General features: G+C 40.3%; 1 pseudogene; it reads left to right on the top strand.

Annotated features, from left to right (window-relative positions):
- Nucleotides 1–348: 348 nt before the first annotated feature.
- On the top strand, nucleotides 349–12,804 carry LOC140516721 (uncharacterized; annotated as a pseudogene).
- Nucleotides 12,805–16,491: the final 3,687 nt, after the last annotated feature.

Here is a 16,491-nt window from a genome sequence, read left to right as displayed (position 1 = left end):
ATAGACGAATTAAAATGATTGGGTGATACATAAAAAAACAAACAAACAAACCAAAACAAAACCTAACACAAAATAAAATATTCTATTTCATTCTGCATTCCAATTCCGTAGTTTTTTCTTTGAATATGTATGGCATTTTGCCTCTAGAGTCCTTCGGGAATGTTTTAGGTCCTTGCCTTGCTCTGAAGAGCTAAGACTACTAGAAAAATCCCTTGCACACTGTGGTTCATGTAAGTGGTTCATCAGTTCATATAAGTCCTTTCAGGCCTCCGTGAAGACTTCCTGTTCGTCATTTCTTATATCACAGTAGTATTCCATTCCATTACAATGCTTTCAATGGGGATGAACATGGCATCTAGGTCAACTACCATACTGATGGTAAGTTTTTCAATTTGAAAAGGCTACAAGGCAAAAAAATTCCTGGGGATAATGGTGCATGATTTTTTGTTTGCAGATGATTGTACTGCTCAATGCAGCCTTTGAAACCGAGATGCAACAAAGTATGGATCAATTCTCTGCTGCCTGTGTTAATTTTGGCCTAATAATTTACACCAAGAAAACAGAGGCACTCCATCAGCCACCACCACATCATCCACACATGGAATCACTGATTAAAACACATGGAGAAATTTTGAATGCTGTGGATAAGTTCACTTACCTTGGCAATGTATTTCCAGTGATGTACACATTGACAATGAGTTTGATGCATGCATTGCAAGGGCTAGTGTAGCTTTTCAGAGACTGTGAAAAAAGTTTGGGAGAGAAGAGGTATTAGATTGAGTATCAACCTGAAGGTCTACAGAGCCGTTGTGCTTACCTCATTGTTGTATGCCTGTGAAACATGGACTGTATACCAGTATAATGCCAGAAAACTAAATTGCTTCCATTTGAACTGTCTTAGGAAGATTCGGAAGATCACCTGGCAGGAAATGGTACCAGACACTGAAGTCTTTGTTGCAACTGAACTACCAGGCATTCAAATTATAGGTCAAAGAGTACAACTCTGATGAGCTGGCCACATTGTTCCAATGCAAAATGTATGCTTGCCAAAAAGACTATTTTATGGAGAACTCACATTGGGCAGGTGATCACATCGTTTCCAGAAGAAGCGATACAAGGTCACTCTCAAGGTCTCTCTCAAGAACTTTGGATTTGACTGTGCAACATTGGAGACACTGGCACAGGTCCACTCAGCATGACTTGCCCACATCAGAAACTGTGTTGTGCTCTTTGAGCAAAGCAGAATTAAGACAGCACAAAACAAACATAAGATGCACAAATTTGGAGTATCTACCTCAAATATTCAAGTGGACTATCTGTGCCCAATTTGTGGTAGAGCATTCCGAGCTTGTATTGGTCTGATCAACCACAATCAGACATACTGAAATTTCACTTTACAAGGGTGATGTCATTTTCTTCTTTTCGAAAACGAAGGACAACAACCATTCCATATTACATTACATTCATATACCACAACTTGTTCTGCCATTCCACAGTTGATGGACAGCAGTTCAGTTTATAGTCCTTGACCACCAGAAAGAGAGATGTTACTAATATTTTTGTACATGGATAACTCTTTCCCCTTTTCATGATCTCTTTGGGATACAGTCCTGGAAACAATATTGCTGGGTCAAAGGATATGAATATTTTTGTAACCCTTTGGGCATAGTTCCAAATTGCTTTCCAGAATGGTTGGATCAGCTCACAGATCCACCAACAATGAGATGAGGATGGGGACAACTAGGTGGTGCAGTGGATAGAGCACCAGAGCAGGAGTCAGGAGGAACTGAGTTCAAAATCTTACCTCAGACATTTAACACTCACTATCTGTGTGACCTTGGGCAAGACACTTAACCTCAATTGCCTCACACTGGGTCATCTTCAGTCATCCTGTTGAATATGTGATCACTGGATTCAGACGGCTCTGGAGGAGAAGTGAGGCTGGTGATTTGCACAGCCCTCCCTCACTCAAAACAAAGTCAAGTGAAAGTCGTGTCATCATTTCTCTGATGGCATGGTCTTTGGCAACGAAGGACGAACGCACACTTTGTCGTGGAAAGAAAACCAACGAATTGTAAGAGGAAATACAGAACCTTAAGGAGGAAAGTTACAACTTGAAAATCAGAATTGAACAAGAAGGAGCTAGCAAACTTATAAGACATCAATAAAAATATGAAGAATGAAAAATGGAAGGTAATCTGTAACATCTCATAAGAAAAATAATTGATTTGGCAACAAATCAAGAAGAGAAAATATGTTAATGGTAGGAGTATCTGAAGCTATGATTTAAAAAAAACTAATCTTGATGAAATAATACAAGAAATAATTAAAGCAAATTGTCCTGAAGTAGTAGAACAAGAGGGAAAAGCAGAAATGGAACGAATTCACCAATTACCACTAAAATAAATGCTGCAAGGAAAATTAACAATTATATCATAGTCAAATTTTGAAACATCTAGTTCAATGATAAAACATTACAAGCAACAAGAAAAAGAAAACAGTTTAATATGGTGATGTCACAATTAAATCCTGCAAAACCTAGCAGAAGTGGCACTAAAAGACCAAAGACCTTGGAAAACTATATATTTAAAAGCAAAAGAACTGAGATTCTGTCCAAAATTGCCATACCTACCTCAAATCAAAGTCAAATGCAAGTTATGTCATCATTTCCCTGATGGTATGATCCTCCTAAAAGAGAAGGACAAATACACCCTGGGAGTACCCTGAGCTGCCAGAAAGGGAACCCAGCTTTGGGTAATTCAGCTGGTCCTCTCCCTTTGCTCTCCAAATGAAAGTAAAGTTTGATGGCCAGAATCTGCCCAATTAACTTAGCTTTTATTGGCTAGATTTCTTTCTTTTTTCTTTCCTTCTTCCTTCCTTCCTTCTTTTCTTTCTTGCTTCTCTCTCTCTCTCTCTCTCTCTCTCTCTCTCTCTCTCTCTCTCTCTCTCTCTCTCTCTCTCCTCTCTCCTCTCTCTTTCTCTTCCTCTCTCCTTAAAATCCACTTCACTCTGAAGCTTATAGATTACACCACAATAGGTATCTGCCCAAGCTGCACTTAATGGTTGTATTTTGGGCCCTCTTGGGTTACAGTGAATGACAATGGTAACTGTTTGTCTTTGGAACAGCAATCCTGAGGGTCTTCCCCTCACCGCTTGATTTTTTTTTCTAATTAAAATCACTGTCTCTTGTCTCACTTCTTGAAGAGGTCTATTCATTGAATGAACATACCTCACTATAAGTGAGAACCTTAAAGGGTCCTAGACTAAAAAAGCCTGGGTCTCCCATTGCATGCTGGGCCATCTCCAATCATTCTGAAGGATATCTGATTACTGGACCCAGATGACTCTGAAGGAGAAATCAGGGCTGGTGACTTGGACAGCCCTCCCTAACTCAAATCAAAATCAACTGCAAGTCATGTTACCATTTCCCTGATGTCATGGACCCCTTCAAGAATGGAGGCGAATGCAACAACAACAACAAAGGCAGGAGCAACACATCAAAGCTAAGCATAATCCTAAATAAAAACAAAATAGACACTTAATGAAATGTTGGACGTTCAGGGTTTGTTTACAAAAATAACCTGAACTTAATACAAGATTTAATATACAGGAGCCAAGAGAAATATATGGTATATGGCAAAAGACTGTTAACCTTTTCTGTATGTAAAATGAGAAGCATATGTCTAAAATTGTCATTAGTAATTGCGTAATTCTTAAAAAAAGATTGTGGTAGACCTGAGTATGCCATGATTTTAAAAAGTAAAGCTGTTGAAGAACAGGTAAAAATATTAATTCGTTTATGCAAATGAGGTGTGAGAGGAAGAACTTACATGGAGGAATCAGGTGGGTGATGAGGTAGCTCTGGAAACCAACTTTCATAAGGAATGGGTTCAAGAGGGAACAATTCGTATATATTTAGATGAATATAAAAGTCTTCTAAACTCAGAGAGCAATAAAAAGTTAAGGGAATAGGGAGGAGGAAAGGATAAGTAAGGGATCTCTAGAGGGGAGGTGAGAGAATAGGATGAAAGGGGTATCGAGAAGTGTTTAGATTAATGGGAATGGGAGGATAAATGGGGGGATGATAAGTAGGACAGCAAGAAAATCGGTTGAAGCAAAGTAGAGGAGTCAGGAAGTATAGGAAATAAGAAATACATATAAACATAATATAAAAATGAGAATAGAACTCATTAGGGAAAAAAGGAGCAGGGGTGTTAATCATGACCTCATAAAATTTAAAGCTAAAGTAGTTTTAAACAAAAGAGAAAATGGGGAAATCACATTATAAGTCACCTATGCTTTTCAATGTTATTTTGGACTACTTAAAACAGCTAGACATAATAAATTGGGGATATTCCTGTGGCGTTGGAAATGACAAGTCGGTGGACTTGAAAGAAAAGGTTACCCACACTTGGAGAAACAGAGGACAAATAAAAAAAATTACAATTTTACACAGATGAATATGAACATACATATCTATATATGACAATGAAAGTATAGACATCTAAGTGTATGTATGTGCAATTCTGTGTACATGTGTGTGTGTGTATATCAGGGTGTCTATGTCTCTAAATGAATGCATAAATTACATATTTGCACATATGTTTGTGAGTGTGCATGTATCTCCATGATTAATTTGAGCCTCCTGAGGGAGGAGAGGAGGGGAGGAAAGAACAAAATAAGAATTGAACAGCAGAGATCAAAAGAAAACTTATGAGGTAGCAAAGAGATTATATATAGCTCTCAATAAAATCATAGTATTTCGTATATGAGCGTTCCTGAAATGGAAATATATTGGTGTGTATTTTGATGTGCTCATGGGAATTTTTTTAAAATTTCTTGTTATTTTAGTTTTAGATTTTAAGTTGCTTTTTAAAAAAAATTTCTCATTTTGTATTCCAGTCTAAAATTTAAAAGAAAATACAAATTGCATCCTTCAGTTGTATCTGAAAGATTTTCAGTTAGCAAGATGACTTTTGCTGAACAATCAAAGACATCCATCTGATCCAGAGTTTCTTTATGGCATTTTTAACTTCTGTATTCCTAAGGGAGTAGATCACGGGTTTGACATAGGGGTAATCATACAAACACATGCAAATACAACTTTATCTATAGCAAAAATGGCTATTGGTCTCACATACAAGAATATACGGGGAACAAAAAGCAAGACCACCACTGTGAAGTGAGAGCTGCAGATAAAAAGAACCTTCTGCCTTCCTTCTCAACTACCACCATTCAGGGAACATAGGATAACTACATAGGAGACAGCTAGTATGAGAAACATTGACAGGCACCTCACTGTTAGCAATGACTAAAGGGTCAAGAACTTGGGTATCTATACAGATCAGTTTCAGCAATGGGAAAAAATAACACATGAAGTGATCAATAATATTAGGGCCCCAGAAGGGAAGTTGGACCACGAAGAGAAGCTGTATAGTGGCATGTATGGCGCCTGTCATCCGGGCTGCTACCACCAGCAGGTGGCACTCAGGAGTGTTCATGATGGTCATATAGTGCATGGGTTTGCAGATTGCCACATAACAGTCATAAGCCATAACCATAAGAAGGATAATTCTGACTCCACCACAAAAGGCTCTGCGAAGAGCTGAATCTGACAGACTTCGAGGGAAATGGTTGTCTTCTCATAGACTAAATCCACAACCGTTTTAGGAGCAATCACTGCAGAGAAGGAAGTATCCCCTATTGATAAGAAGATTAGAAAAAAAAGTCTGGCTGGCAGTCAAGATTATGACAATGAGTATATGCTTCCTATAATTGTGATAATACACATGATTAAAAAAGTGAGAAAGAAATTTTTTCGAAGTTCTGGACTTTGGGTAAAGCTCAGCAGAATGAGTTCAGATCCATTGTTTTTATTCTCCTTTTTGTTCAATCCTCTGCCAACTTCCTGTTTTTCCATAGTTTTTAGGTTCTCTCCTTTTTTCTTTATTTCTTCCTCTAATGAGACATTGGCTATACATTACCCAAAAAATCCAGTTACTTGGGGGCGGAGCCAAGATGGCAGAGTAGAAAGACGCATATACGCTAGCTCCAAACCCACAGCCTATAAAATAACTGCAAAAAAAGAACTCCGAACAAATTCTGGAGCAGCAGAAGCCACAGAACAACGGAGCAGACGAGATTTCTGTTCCAGAGAGCCTGAAAACCTCTCTCAAAAGGTCCTTCGCTACGGACGCGGAGCCGAGCACAGTGCAGAAGCTGCACCATGCAGAGAAGAGCGGATCCGAGCAGACTTCAGGGACCGGATCTCCAGAAGCCGCACGGATCCCTCCACCCACAGGTGACAAGGGTTGGTGAGAGGGTCTCTTTGGAGGGTCGAGAGGGGAGTGGGGTGCCCCCATAAGTCAGGCCCCCTCTGGAGGCAGCAGTGGAGACGGGAGCAGACTGGTGCTCCCTAAGCCTGCAGGAGCCTGGATCCATTGTTGAAGGTCTCTGCATAAACCCTCTGAGGGAACTGAGCCCGTGAGGCTGCCCTGCCCCCGCCTGAGCACCTGAACTTGATCTGACACTGAATAGCAGCCCCGCCCCTGCTGAAGCCCTGAGGCTTGGGAACAGCATTTGAATCTCAGACCCCAAGCATGGCTGGGCAGATTGGGAGGTGAAGTGGGTGTGAAGAGAATATTCAGAAGTTAAGTCACTGGCTGGGAAAATGCCCAGAAAAGGGGAAAAAAATAAGACTATAGAAGGCTACTTTCTTAGTAAACAGGTATTACCTCCCTTCCTTTCTGATGAGGAAGAACAATGCTTACCATCAGGGAAAGACACGGAAGTCAAGGCTTCTGTATCCCAGCCCACTCAATGGGCTCAGGCTATGGAAGACCTCAAAAAGGATATTGAAAATCAAGTTACAGAGGTGGAGGAAAAACTGGGAAGAGAAATGAGAGACAAGCAAGCACAGTATGAAAAACAATTAAACACCCTGCTAAAGGAGACCCAAAAAAATGCTGAAGAAAATAACACCTTGAAAAATAGGCTAACTCAATTGGCAAAAGAGGTTCAAAAAGCCAATGAGGAGAAGAATGCTTTCAAAAGCAGAATTAGCCAAATGGAAAAGGAGGTTCAAAAGCTCACTGAAGAAAATAATTCTTTCAAAATTAGAATGGAACAGATGGAGGTTAATGACTTTATGAGAAACCAAGAAATCACAAAACAAAACCAAAAGAATGAAAAGATGGAAGATAATGTGAAATATCTCATTGGAAAAACAACTGACCTAGAAAATAGATCCAGGAGAGACAATTTGAAAATTATGGGACTACCTGAAAGCCTTGATCAAAAAAAGAGCCTAGACATCATCTTTCATGAAATTATCAAGGAAAACTGCCCTGATATTCTAGAACCAGAGGGCAAAATAAATATTGAAAGAATCCACTGATCACCACCTGAAAAAGATCCAAAAAGAGAAACTCCTAGGAACATTGTGGCCAAATTCCAGAATTCCCAGGTCAAGGAGAAAATATTGCAAGCAGCTAGAAAGAAACAATTCAAGTATTGTGGAAATACAATCAGGATAACACAAGATCTAGCAGCTTCTACATTAGCAGATTGAAGGGCGTGGAATAGGACATTCCAGAAGTCAAAAGAACTAGGACTAAAACCAAGAATCACCTACCCTGCAAAACTGAGTATAATACTTCAGGGGAAAAATTGGTCTTTCAATGAAATATAGGACTTTCAAGCATTCCTGATGAAAAGACCAGAGCTGAAAAGAAAATCTGACTTTCAAACACAAGAATGAAGAGAAGCATGAAAAGGCAAACAACAAAGAGAAGTCATAAGGGACTTACTAAAGCTGAACTGTTTACATTCCTACATGGAAAGACAATATTTGTAACTCTTGAAACTATTCAGTATCTGGGTACTGGGTGAGATTACACACACACACACATGCACATGCACACGCACACACACATAGAGACAGAGTGCACAGAGTGAATTGAAGAGGATGGGATGATATCTTAAAAAATGAAATCAAGCAGTGAGAAAGAAATATATGGGAGGAGAAAGGGAGAAATGGAATGGGACAAATTATCTCTCATAAAAGAGGCAAGCAAAAGACTTATTAGAGGAGGGATAAAGAGGGGAGGTGAGAGAAAAACATGAAGTTTACTCTCATCACATTCCACTAAAGGAAGGAATAAAATGCACGCTCATTTTGGTATGAAAACCTATCTTACAATACAGGAAAGTGGGGGATAAGGGGATAAACAGGGTGGGGGGGAAGATGGAAGGGAGGGCATGGGGAGGAGGAAGCAATTTGACGTCGACACTCATGGGGAGGAGCAGGATGAAAAGAGAGAATAGAAGTAATTGGGGGCAGGATAGGATGGAGGAAAATATAGTTAGTCTTATACAACACGACTGTTATGGAAGTCATTTGCAAAACTACACAGATTTGGCCTATATTGAATTGCTTGCCTTCCAAAGGGAGGGGGTGGGGAAGGAGGGAGGAAAAGAAGTTGGAACTCAAAGTTTTAGGAACAACTGTAGAGTACTGTTCTTGCCACTAGGAAATAAGAAACACAGGTAAAGGGGTATAGAAAATTATTTGGCCCTACATGACAGAAGAGAGGATGGAGAGAAAGGCAGAGAGGGATGGTAGAGGAGAGAGCAGATTGGTGATGGGGGCAATTGGAATGCTCGGTTTTTTGGGGTGGGGGAAGGGGAAAAGGGGGGAGAAAATTTGGAACCCAAAATTTTGTGAAAATGAATGTTAAAAGTTAAATAAATAAATAAAAATAATCCAGTTATTTTAATTCTAAGTGGAGTCCGTCATAAGACTTCCGCGTAAAACTGCTTATTCTACTACATATGAATTTGGTACAGTGGGAAAAAAGGGATACAACAGGCTCAAAGCTTAGGAATGTGATTCATTTCCTTTTAATCTTAGAGTTAATTGGTGATAGCAAATTCCTTTCATGATATCAGTTAGTCTGTAACGGAAGGGAGAAATGAGTAAACATCGTATTTATTGATCATTAAAATTCAACAGATTGATATAACTCCTAATAATGGTTTTAAATTTCCTTCTTATGTTCCAGCTACATATTTCACAAGTAAGGTCAAATTGTAGATACGATTTACGAGTGTTTTTTACCTCAAATAGGAAGGGATGGTCTAAAGCTTGACTAACATAAGTCCCTAGTAGAAAAATTGAATCAAGAAAAATACTTTCACGTCCTGCTTCTGGCTATATGACCCTGTACAAATCCCTTATCCTCTAATTACCAAGGTATCACTTTAAATGCAGTAGCTGCAAAGTACTGGACAAACTGCGTGGACAGTGGGAGTTTCCTTGTTAGGAGATATCTGGTTAACACAATACAAACAATTCAGTACAGTACTAATACTTCGAGTAATAATAAGTGATACTTTAAAGTTTACAAAATGATTTACCAATTATGACTCATCTACAGGGTAGGTACTATTGTCATCATTCCCATTTTACAGATGAGGAAGCTAAGAGCTAGAGAAGAAAAGTGGTTAACTCTCACTCAGCTGCTAAGTGCCAGAGGCAGAATTCAAATGCAAAAATCCTGGCTCCGGCCTGAATTTTAGTCATTGCACCTTTCTGAATAGCGGAAAACTAGAAGTTTTCTAAGGAAAAGTTACTTATTGAGAAAAAAAAAATGCTGGAACTGAGGCAAATTTTTTTTTTTTAAATAAAGGGTGAGATGTGGGCAGATAACATGGTAGAGGCATCATAAGTAATTGCTCCTCAAAATATTGTTAACCTTTAATTACATATGAAAGTCATTTAACCACAAATATTAGAGTCAGTGCTCATTTTAGCATAAAATCCTGGATTTGGAGCCAAAGATCCTTACAAGTCATCTCAGTCTGCCTGATTACTTTAGAGATCAGCCAATTGAAGTGATCAGAAGCAAGGGCCTCAACCAGTATCACAAAAGTAGCTAGCCCTATATTGAGATTCATATTCAGGTTGTCTGAAGCCAAGTTCATCAGGGTGATGGAAAAATAGAAACTTTAAAAGGGATATCTATGAAGGTCATTATTCTGTATGACTAGACAGAAATATGATCTCATGGACAGTTATATCCTCAAAACTTATTATGTTTCTTTTTTATTTAAATTCATTTGTTTATTTAAAGTTTTCAACATTAATTTCCAGAAAATTTGAGTTCCAAATTTTCTCCCCATATCTCCCCTCCCCCACCCCAAAATGCCTTGCATTCTGATTGCCCTTTCCACCAATGTGCCCTCACTTCTAAAACCCCTCCTTTCCCTTGTCCCCATCTTCTCTCTTGTCTTATAGGGCAAGATAAACTTCTGTACTCCATGCCCTGTATTGTTATTTCCCAGTTGCACGCAAAAACAAGTAATATTTGTTGCTAATACTTTGAGTTCCAACTTCTCTTCTTTCCTCCCTCCTCACCCATCCTCAATGAGAAGGCAAACAGTACAACATAGACTATATATATGTAGTTTTGCAAATGACTTTCACAATAGTCATGTTATGTAAAACTAACTATATTTCCCTCCATCCTATCCTGCCCCCTATTTCTTCTATTCTCTCTTTTGACCTTATCTCTCCACAAGGGTGTTTACTCCTAATTGCTCCCTCCTCCCATTTTCCCTCCCTTCCATCATCCCCCACCCTGCTTATCCCCTTCTCCCCTATTTTCCTGTAGTGTAAGATAGATTTTCATACCAAATTGAGTGTGCATGTTATTCCTTCCTTGAGTCAAATGTGATGAGAATAAGCTTCACTTTTTCCCTCCCACCTCCTCCCTTTCCCCCTCCATTGGAAAATCATTTTCTTGCCTCTTCCACGAAAAAAAATTGCCCTTTTCCATTTCTCCCTTTCCCCTCCCAATACATTCCTTTCTCACTCCTTAATTTTATTTTTTATTTATGATCCCTTCCTATTCAACTCCTCCTGTGCTCTCTGTCTCTGTCTCTGTGTCTGTCTCTCTGTGTCTGTCTCTCTCTCTGTCTCTCTGTCTCTCTCTCTCTCTCTATACATATATATGTGTGTGTGTGTGTGTGTGTGTGTGTGTGTGTGTGTGTGTGTGTGTGTATGAGTGAGTGTATAATCCCTCCAGGTACCCAGATACTGAGAAAAGTTTCAAGAGTTACAAATATTATCTTTCCACGTAGGAATGTGAACAGTTCAATTTTATTAAGGCCCTTGTACTTTCTCCTTCCTGTTTCTCTTTTCCTGCTTCTCTTGATTCTTGTGTTTGAAAGTCAAATTTTCTTTTCAGCTCTGGTTTTTTCATCAAGAATTCTTGAAAGTCCTCTATTTAATTGAATGATCATTTTTTCCCCTGAAGTATTATACTCAGTTTTGCTGGGTAGGTGGTTCTTGGTTTAAATCCTAGTTCTTTTGACTTCTGGAATATCATATTCCAAGCCCTTCAATCCCTTAATGTAAAAGATGTTAGATCTTGTTATCTTGATTGTATTTCTACAATACATCAATTGTTTCTTTCTGACTGTTTGCAATATTTTCTCCTTGACATGGGAAAGCTGTAATTTGGCTACAATATTCCTAGAAGTTTCTCTTTTTGGATCTCTTTTAGGATGTGATCGATGGATTCATTCAATATATATTTTGCCCTCTGGTTCTAGAATATCATGACAGTTTTCCTTGATGACTTCATGAAAGGTGGTGTCCACGCTCTTTTTTTGGTTGTGGCTTTCAGATATTTCCATAATTTTTAAATTGTCTCTCCTGGATTCATTTTCCAGGTCAATTGTTTTCTTTTCCAATGAGATATTTCATATTACCTTTCATTTTTTCATTCTTCTGGATTTGTTTTGTAATTTCTTGATTTCTCATGAAGTTGTTATCTTCTATCTGTTTCATTCTAATTTTTAAAGAACTATTCTCTTCAGTGAGATTTTTGAACCTCCTTTTCCATTTGGCTAATTCTGCTTTTTAAAGCATCCATCTTGAGCCAAAGTCCATCCCCTTTCGTGCCTACCAGCCTCCTAATGTCGAAGGCCCCATTCTCTGTGTAATGGCTCTCTCAGAGCAGCCAGAAGCCCTCACACCTCAGCCAACGTGACTCTGAGGCTTCCGCCACAGGGGAACGCCAAGGCGACCAGGTCCTTGCGGGGAGATCTTATTTCATTAGGCCTTCCTGATACTTCAGGGTCAGCAGGCCCTTCAATGAGTTCGTGGGTCCCGATGCTACCCGCTGCCACCACCTTCGGAGAGTCTTCCTCAGTCAAATCCAGGTCTCTGGAAAAGGAGGCTTCCCCTGAGGTCAGCAGTGGCAGCTACGGGCTGTCGGAGGGCCCAGGCCCTGAACCCCATGCCTGGGGCCCTCGCCGCCTGCACATGGCTTTTACAACCAAGCAGATCAGCACTCTGGAGAGCTCCTTCAAACGCCACCACTACCTGGGAGCTGCCAAGAGGCACAAACTTCCTGGCAAGAAGCAGCTCTCAGAAGTTTAGATAAAAACCTGATTCCAGAATAGCTGCATGAAGCTGAAGCACCAGCTGCAGGATTTGAGGCCCCCTGACCCTCCTCCATGCTTCCGCCTCCACGTCTACAGCCCCCTGCTTCTGTGCTTTACACCAGGCCTGCCGCCAGGCCTGTCATACGTGTACCCCAATTAGCCACAGCTCTGAGACCTCAGCCTCATCCAGGAGCCCTTTACTGGTGGCCTGGCCCTCCCATCTCTGCTCCCTCTGCCTTTACCCCCCCCCCCCCCAGTTCCTGCAAAGTGGCCCCTCCTGCCATCCCATCTGTGCTGGCCTGTTTACTGAGCGGTTGCCCAGACCAGGCCTTCTTCCTGAGGGTCTTGTGACATTGGAGGCCTGCCTCTCTTTGGGGGTGACATTGATACTAAGGAAGGAGAGATGGGACTGAACAGGATAAGACATCTCTAGGAGCCAAAGTCTGACAAGACCTGGTGAAAGAGTCCTCTTTGTTCCACTGGAGGTCCTCAAATATGAACTTAAGTATATATTTGCAAAATTTTGTCAAACTTTGTTATGTACAGAAAGAACTATTTATGGAAATATTAAAGAATAGTTAATGTTTTAAAAAATAAAGCATCCACCTCCTCATTGACTTTTTTGACCTCTTTTGCTAATTGATTTGTTTGTTTGGTTGTTGTTCTTGATCTTCGAAGAGGATCAAAATGACATCACCATTGTAAAGTAAAATTTCGGTGTGTCTGTTTGTGGCTGATCAGACCAATATGAGCTCGGAACACTCTACCACAGGTTAGGCAATAGTCTGTGTGACTATTTGGAGTGGATATTCCAAATTTGCTCTTCCTGTGTTTACTTTGTGCTGTCTCAATTCTGCTTTGCTCAAAGAGCACAGCATCTTTTCTGATGTGGGCATGCCGTCCTGAGTCGTCCTATGCCAGTGTCTCCTATGTTGCACAGTCAAACACAAAGTTCTTGAAAGAGACTTTGAGAGTGTCCTTCTATCTCTTCTTCTGGCCACCATGTGATGGCCTGCCCCATGCAAGTTGTCTATAAAATAGTCTTTTTGGCAAGCGTACATTTGGCATTCAAAAAACCTGGCTGGCCCATCGGAGTTGCCCTCTCTGAATCCAACTGAGTTAGGCTCTTTTTAAAGGTGTCATTTTCTTCAGCATTTTTTTGGGTCTCCTTTCACAAGCTGTTGACTCGCTTTTCATGATTTTTCTTGGATCGCTCTCATTTCTCTCCCCAATTTTTCCTCCACCTTTCTTACTTGATTTTTAATAACCTTTTTGAGCTCTTCCATGTCCTGGGACCGTTGCATATTTATTTTGGAGGTTGTGAGTGCAGAAGGCTTGATTTTTATGTCTTCCCCTGATAGTAAACATTGTGCTTCCTCATCCAAAAGGACAGAAGAGAGTACCTGTTCACCAAGAAAGTAACCTTCTATAGTCTTCTTTTTTTTCCCCTTTTTGGGGCATTTCCCTACCAGTTACTTCACTTTTGAGTCCTTTGTCAAGAGTAGGGTATACTCTGTGGACCCGTGTGATCTCATTTCCTCCAAGGTGGCACAATCCAAGGAGAGGAGTTTACTACGTGGCCTTGCTGGGGACTGAGATTCAGATCAGCTGCTCTATTCTCCCAGCAGCTTTAGGCTGAGACTCCAACAATAGAAGCTGTCCTCTGCTTTCTGTGGCCACCTCTCCTGCATCCACTGCTGCCTGCTACTGCTGACATGGCTGCTGCTGTCTGCGGCCAGGGCTAGGGAAGGACCCTAGTCCCTTGTCACCAAGGTGAAAAAGCCCTCTCACTGACCTTTGAAGATATATTTGTCACTTGTGGTTTGAGGAATCTGTGAAACTCCGCTGCTGCTGGGTATTCCACCCTTCAGGCCTGCCCCATCCCTGCTCCTCCCAGTTCCACATGGCCAAGGCTCAGTTGTGCCCCACTCCACGTCCAGTGAGACGGACCTTTCCTCTCAGCCTTTCAGGTAACCCTGGGCTGGAAATCTCCTCCACTCCATTGTTCTGTGGCTTCTCCTGCTCTAGAATTAGTTGAGAGTCTTCTTTTACAGGTACTTTATGGACTGTGGGGAAAGAGCTGGAGTATGTGTGTCTTTCTACTCTGCCATCTTCTGTCCACCCCCTTATTGTCTTTCACTTCGAAACATTCCATTCGTATTAACTTTCTTGTTACTCTTTGGGTCCCTCCATGCTCTTTGCCATCTTAATTTGGAACCTTGTTGTCAGCTTCAAACCCCCCATTCCCAATAACATCACGTTGTTTGTCAGTTGGCATAACTTATTATCCATTTTTATGACAAACTCTAGATATTTTTCCTTCTTTAAACCACCATAACAATTACACCACGAAAGGACTTCATCACCTCTCTCCTAGTCTACTACAATAGCCTTCTGGTTAATCTTCCTTTCTGAAATATCACCCTACTCCTCCACATGCCCCACTCTGGTGCCCAGTGGATCATCCCAATGAGTAGGTCTAATCAGATAAAATATACCCTGCTCTACTTTCTATTCACCTACAAACATTCACAATCAAGAAAGTCTCTTGCTTCCCATTTAATTTTAAGATCAAATATAAAATTCTTCGTTTTATAATTTAAATCATTTCATAACTTTCAACTTGTCTTTACATTCCTCTAATCCCTTCCATTAACCTGACAATTCACTTATAATGCCTTCCTTGCTGTTTTTTCAACATACTATCATGTCAATTGATCTCCTAATTTGAGCCATTACAGAGGTGGTCCTTCTGATATGAATTTTTTTCGCCCTCTTCATCTCCATCTCTTAGCTTTCCTAACTATCTTCGAGATAGCTTGTATTTCAAAATCTATAAAATTCCTTCCCATCCTCCCCAGAAACAAGTGCGCATATCTATGCCTCCATCAATCAATCCATCCATCTATCCATCCATCCATCTATCTATCTATCTATCTATCTATCTATCTATCTATCTATCTATCTATCTATCCATCCATCTAACTATCTAGGTATCTATCTACAGAAACGCATACACACAAATATAGATAGACTTCTTGCAGGGGATGTTGGGAAGGATGTGCGTGTATAATTTCATGTATGTGTATACATATATAATTTCATATATTATTATTTTTATACATACATAAAAAGACACATTCATACATACAAACTAATTGGCTGCTAACATCCAATATCTTTTATCTTCCTCATTTGGATGTTTTCACTTGTTTATTTATTTATTTATTTTATTGTGTGGTGGAAAAGAAAGAAATTCGTTGAGACCATAGCAGAAAGGCCTCTGGTAATAATGCTCTTCTAGGGCAAGTTGCAACACTTTTTCCAACTTTTATGCCTGTCTGCCTCCTTTCTTTTCTCATTACCTCCTCTCTTCTGGACACCTAGGTGGTGCAGTGGAGAAAGCACCAGTGCAGGAGTCAGGAGGACCTGAGTTCAAAAATCTCACCTCAGACACTTGACACTCACTAGCTGTATGACTTTGGGCAAGTCACTTAAACCCAGTTGCCTCATCCTGGGTCATCTCCAGTCATCCTGATGAATATCTGTTCACTGGATTCAGTTGTCTGTGGAGGAGAAGTGAGGCTGGTGACCTGCACAGACCTCTCTCACTCAAAACAAAGTCAAGTTCAAGTCATGTCATCATTTCTCTGATGACATGGTCTTCTTTGGCAACAAAGGACGAACACACTTCTCCTCTACCACATTTATTTCTCCCTCTCCATCCCTCCTTCCTTTCTACTTTCCCTCCTTACTTCTTCTCTCCTTCTCTCCGATTCTTCCTCCATTCCTTATTCTGTTCATTTATTTCCTCATATGACAATTTGACTTTCCACTCTTTCAATTCCATACTTTTAGTTAATTATTTATACCATCCTCCATGCTGGAGTCATTCTGCTCTATTCCAAGTGATACCCATGTCTTGGTAAACCAAAATCATGGATTATGGTCACCACATACTTTCTCATATCTTATGCACATATTATTTAAAAAGGCCTGCGAGAAGTCACTGTCCCTCGAATGTATTTTAGTTTCTCC

This window comes from Notamacropus eugenii, chromosome Y, assembly GCF_028372415.1.
Source record: "Notamacropus eugenii isolate mMacEug1 chromosome Y, mMacEug1.pri_v2, whole genome shotgun sequence".
Classification (NCBI taxonomy): domain Eukaryota; kingdom Metazoa; phylum Chordata; class Mammalia; order Diprotodontia; family Macropodidae; genus Notamacropus; species Notamacropus eugenii.
This window is presented reverse-complemented; position numbering and strand designations above follow the sequence as displayed.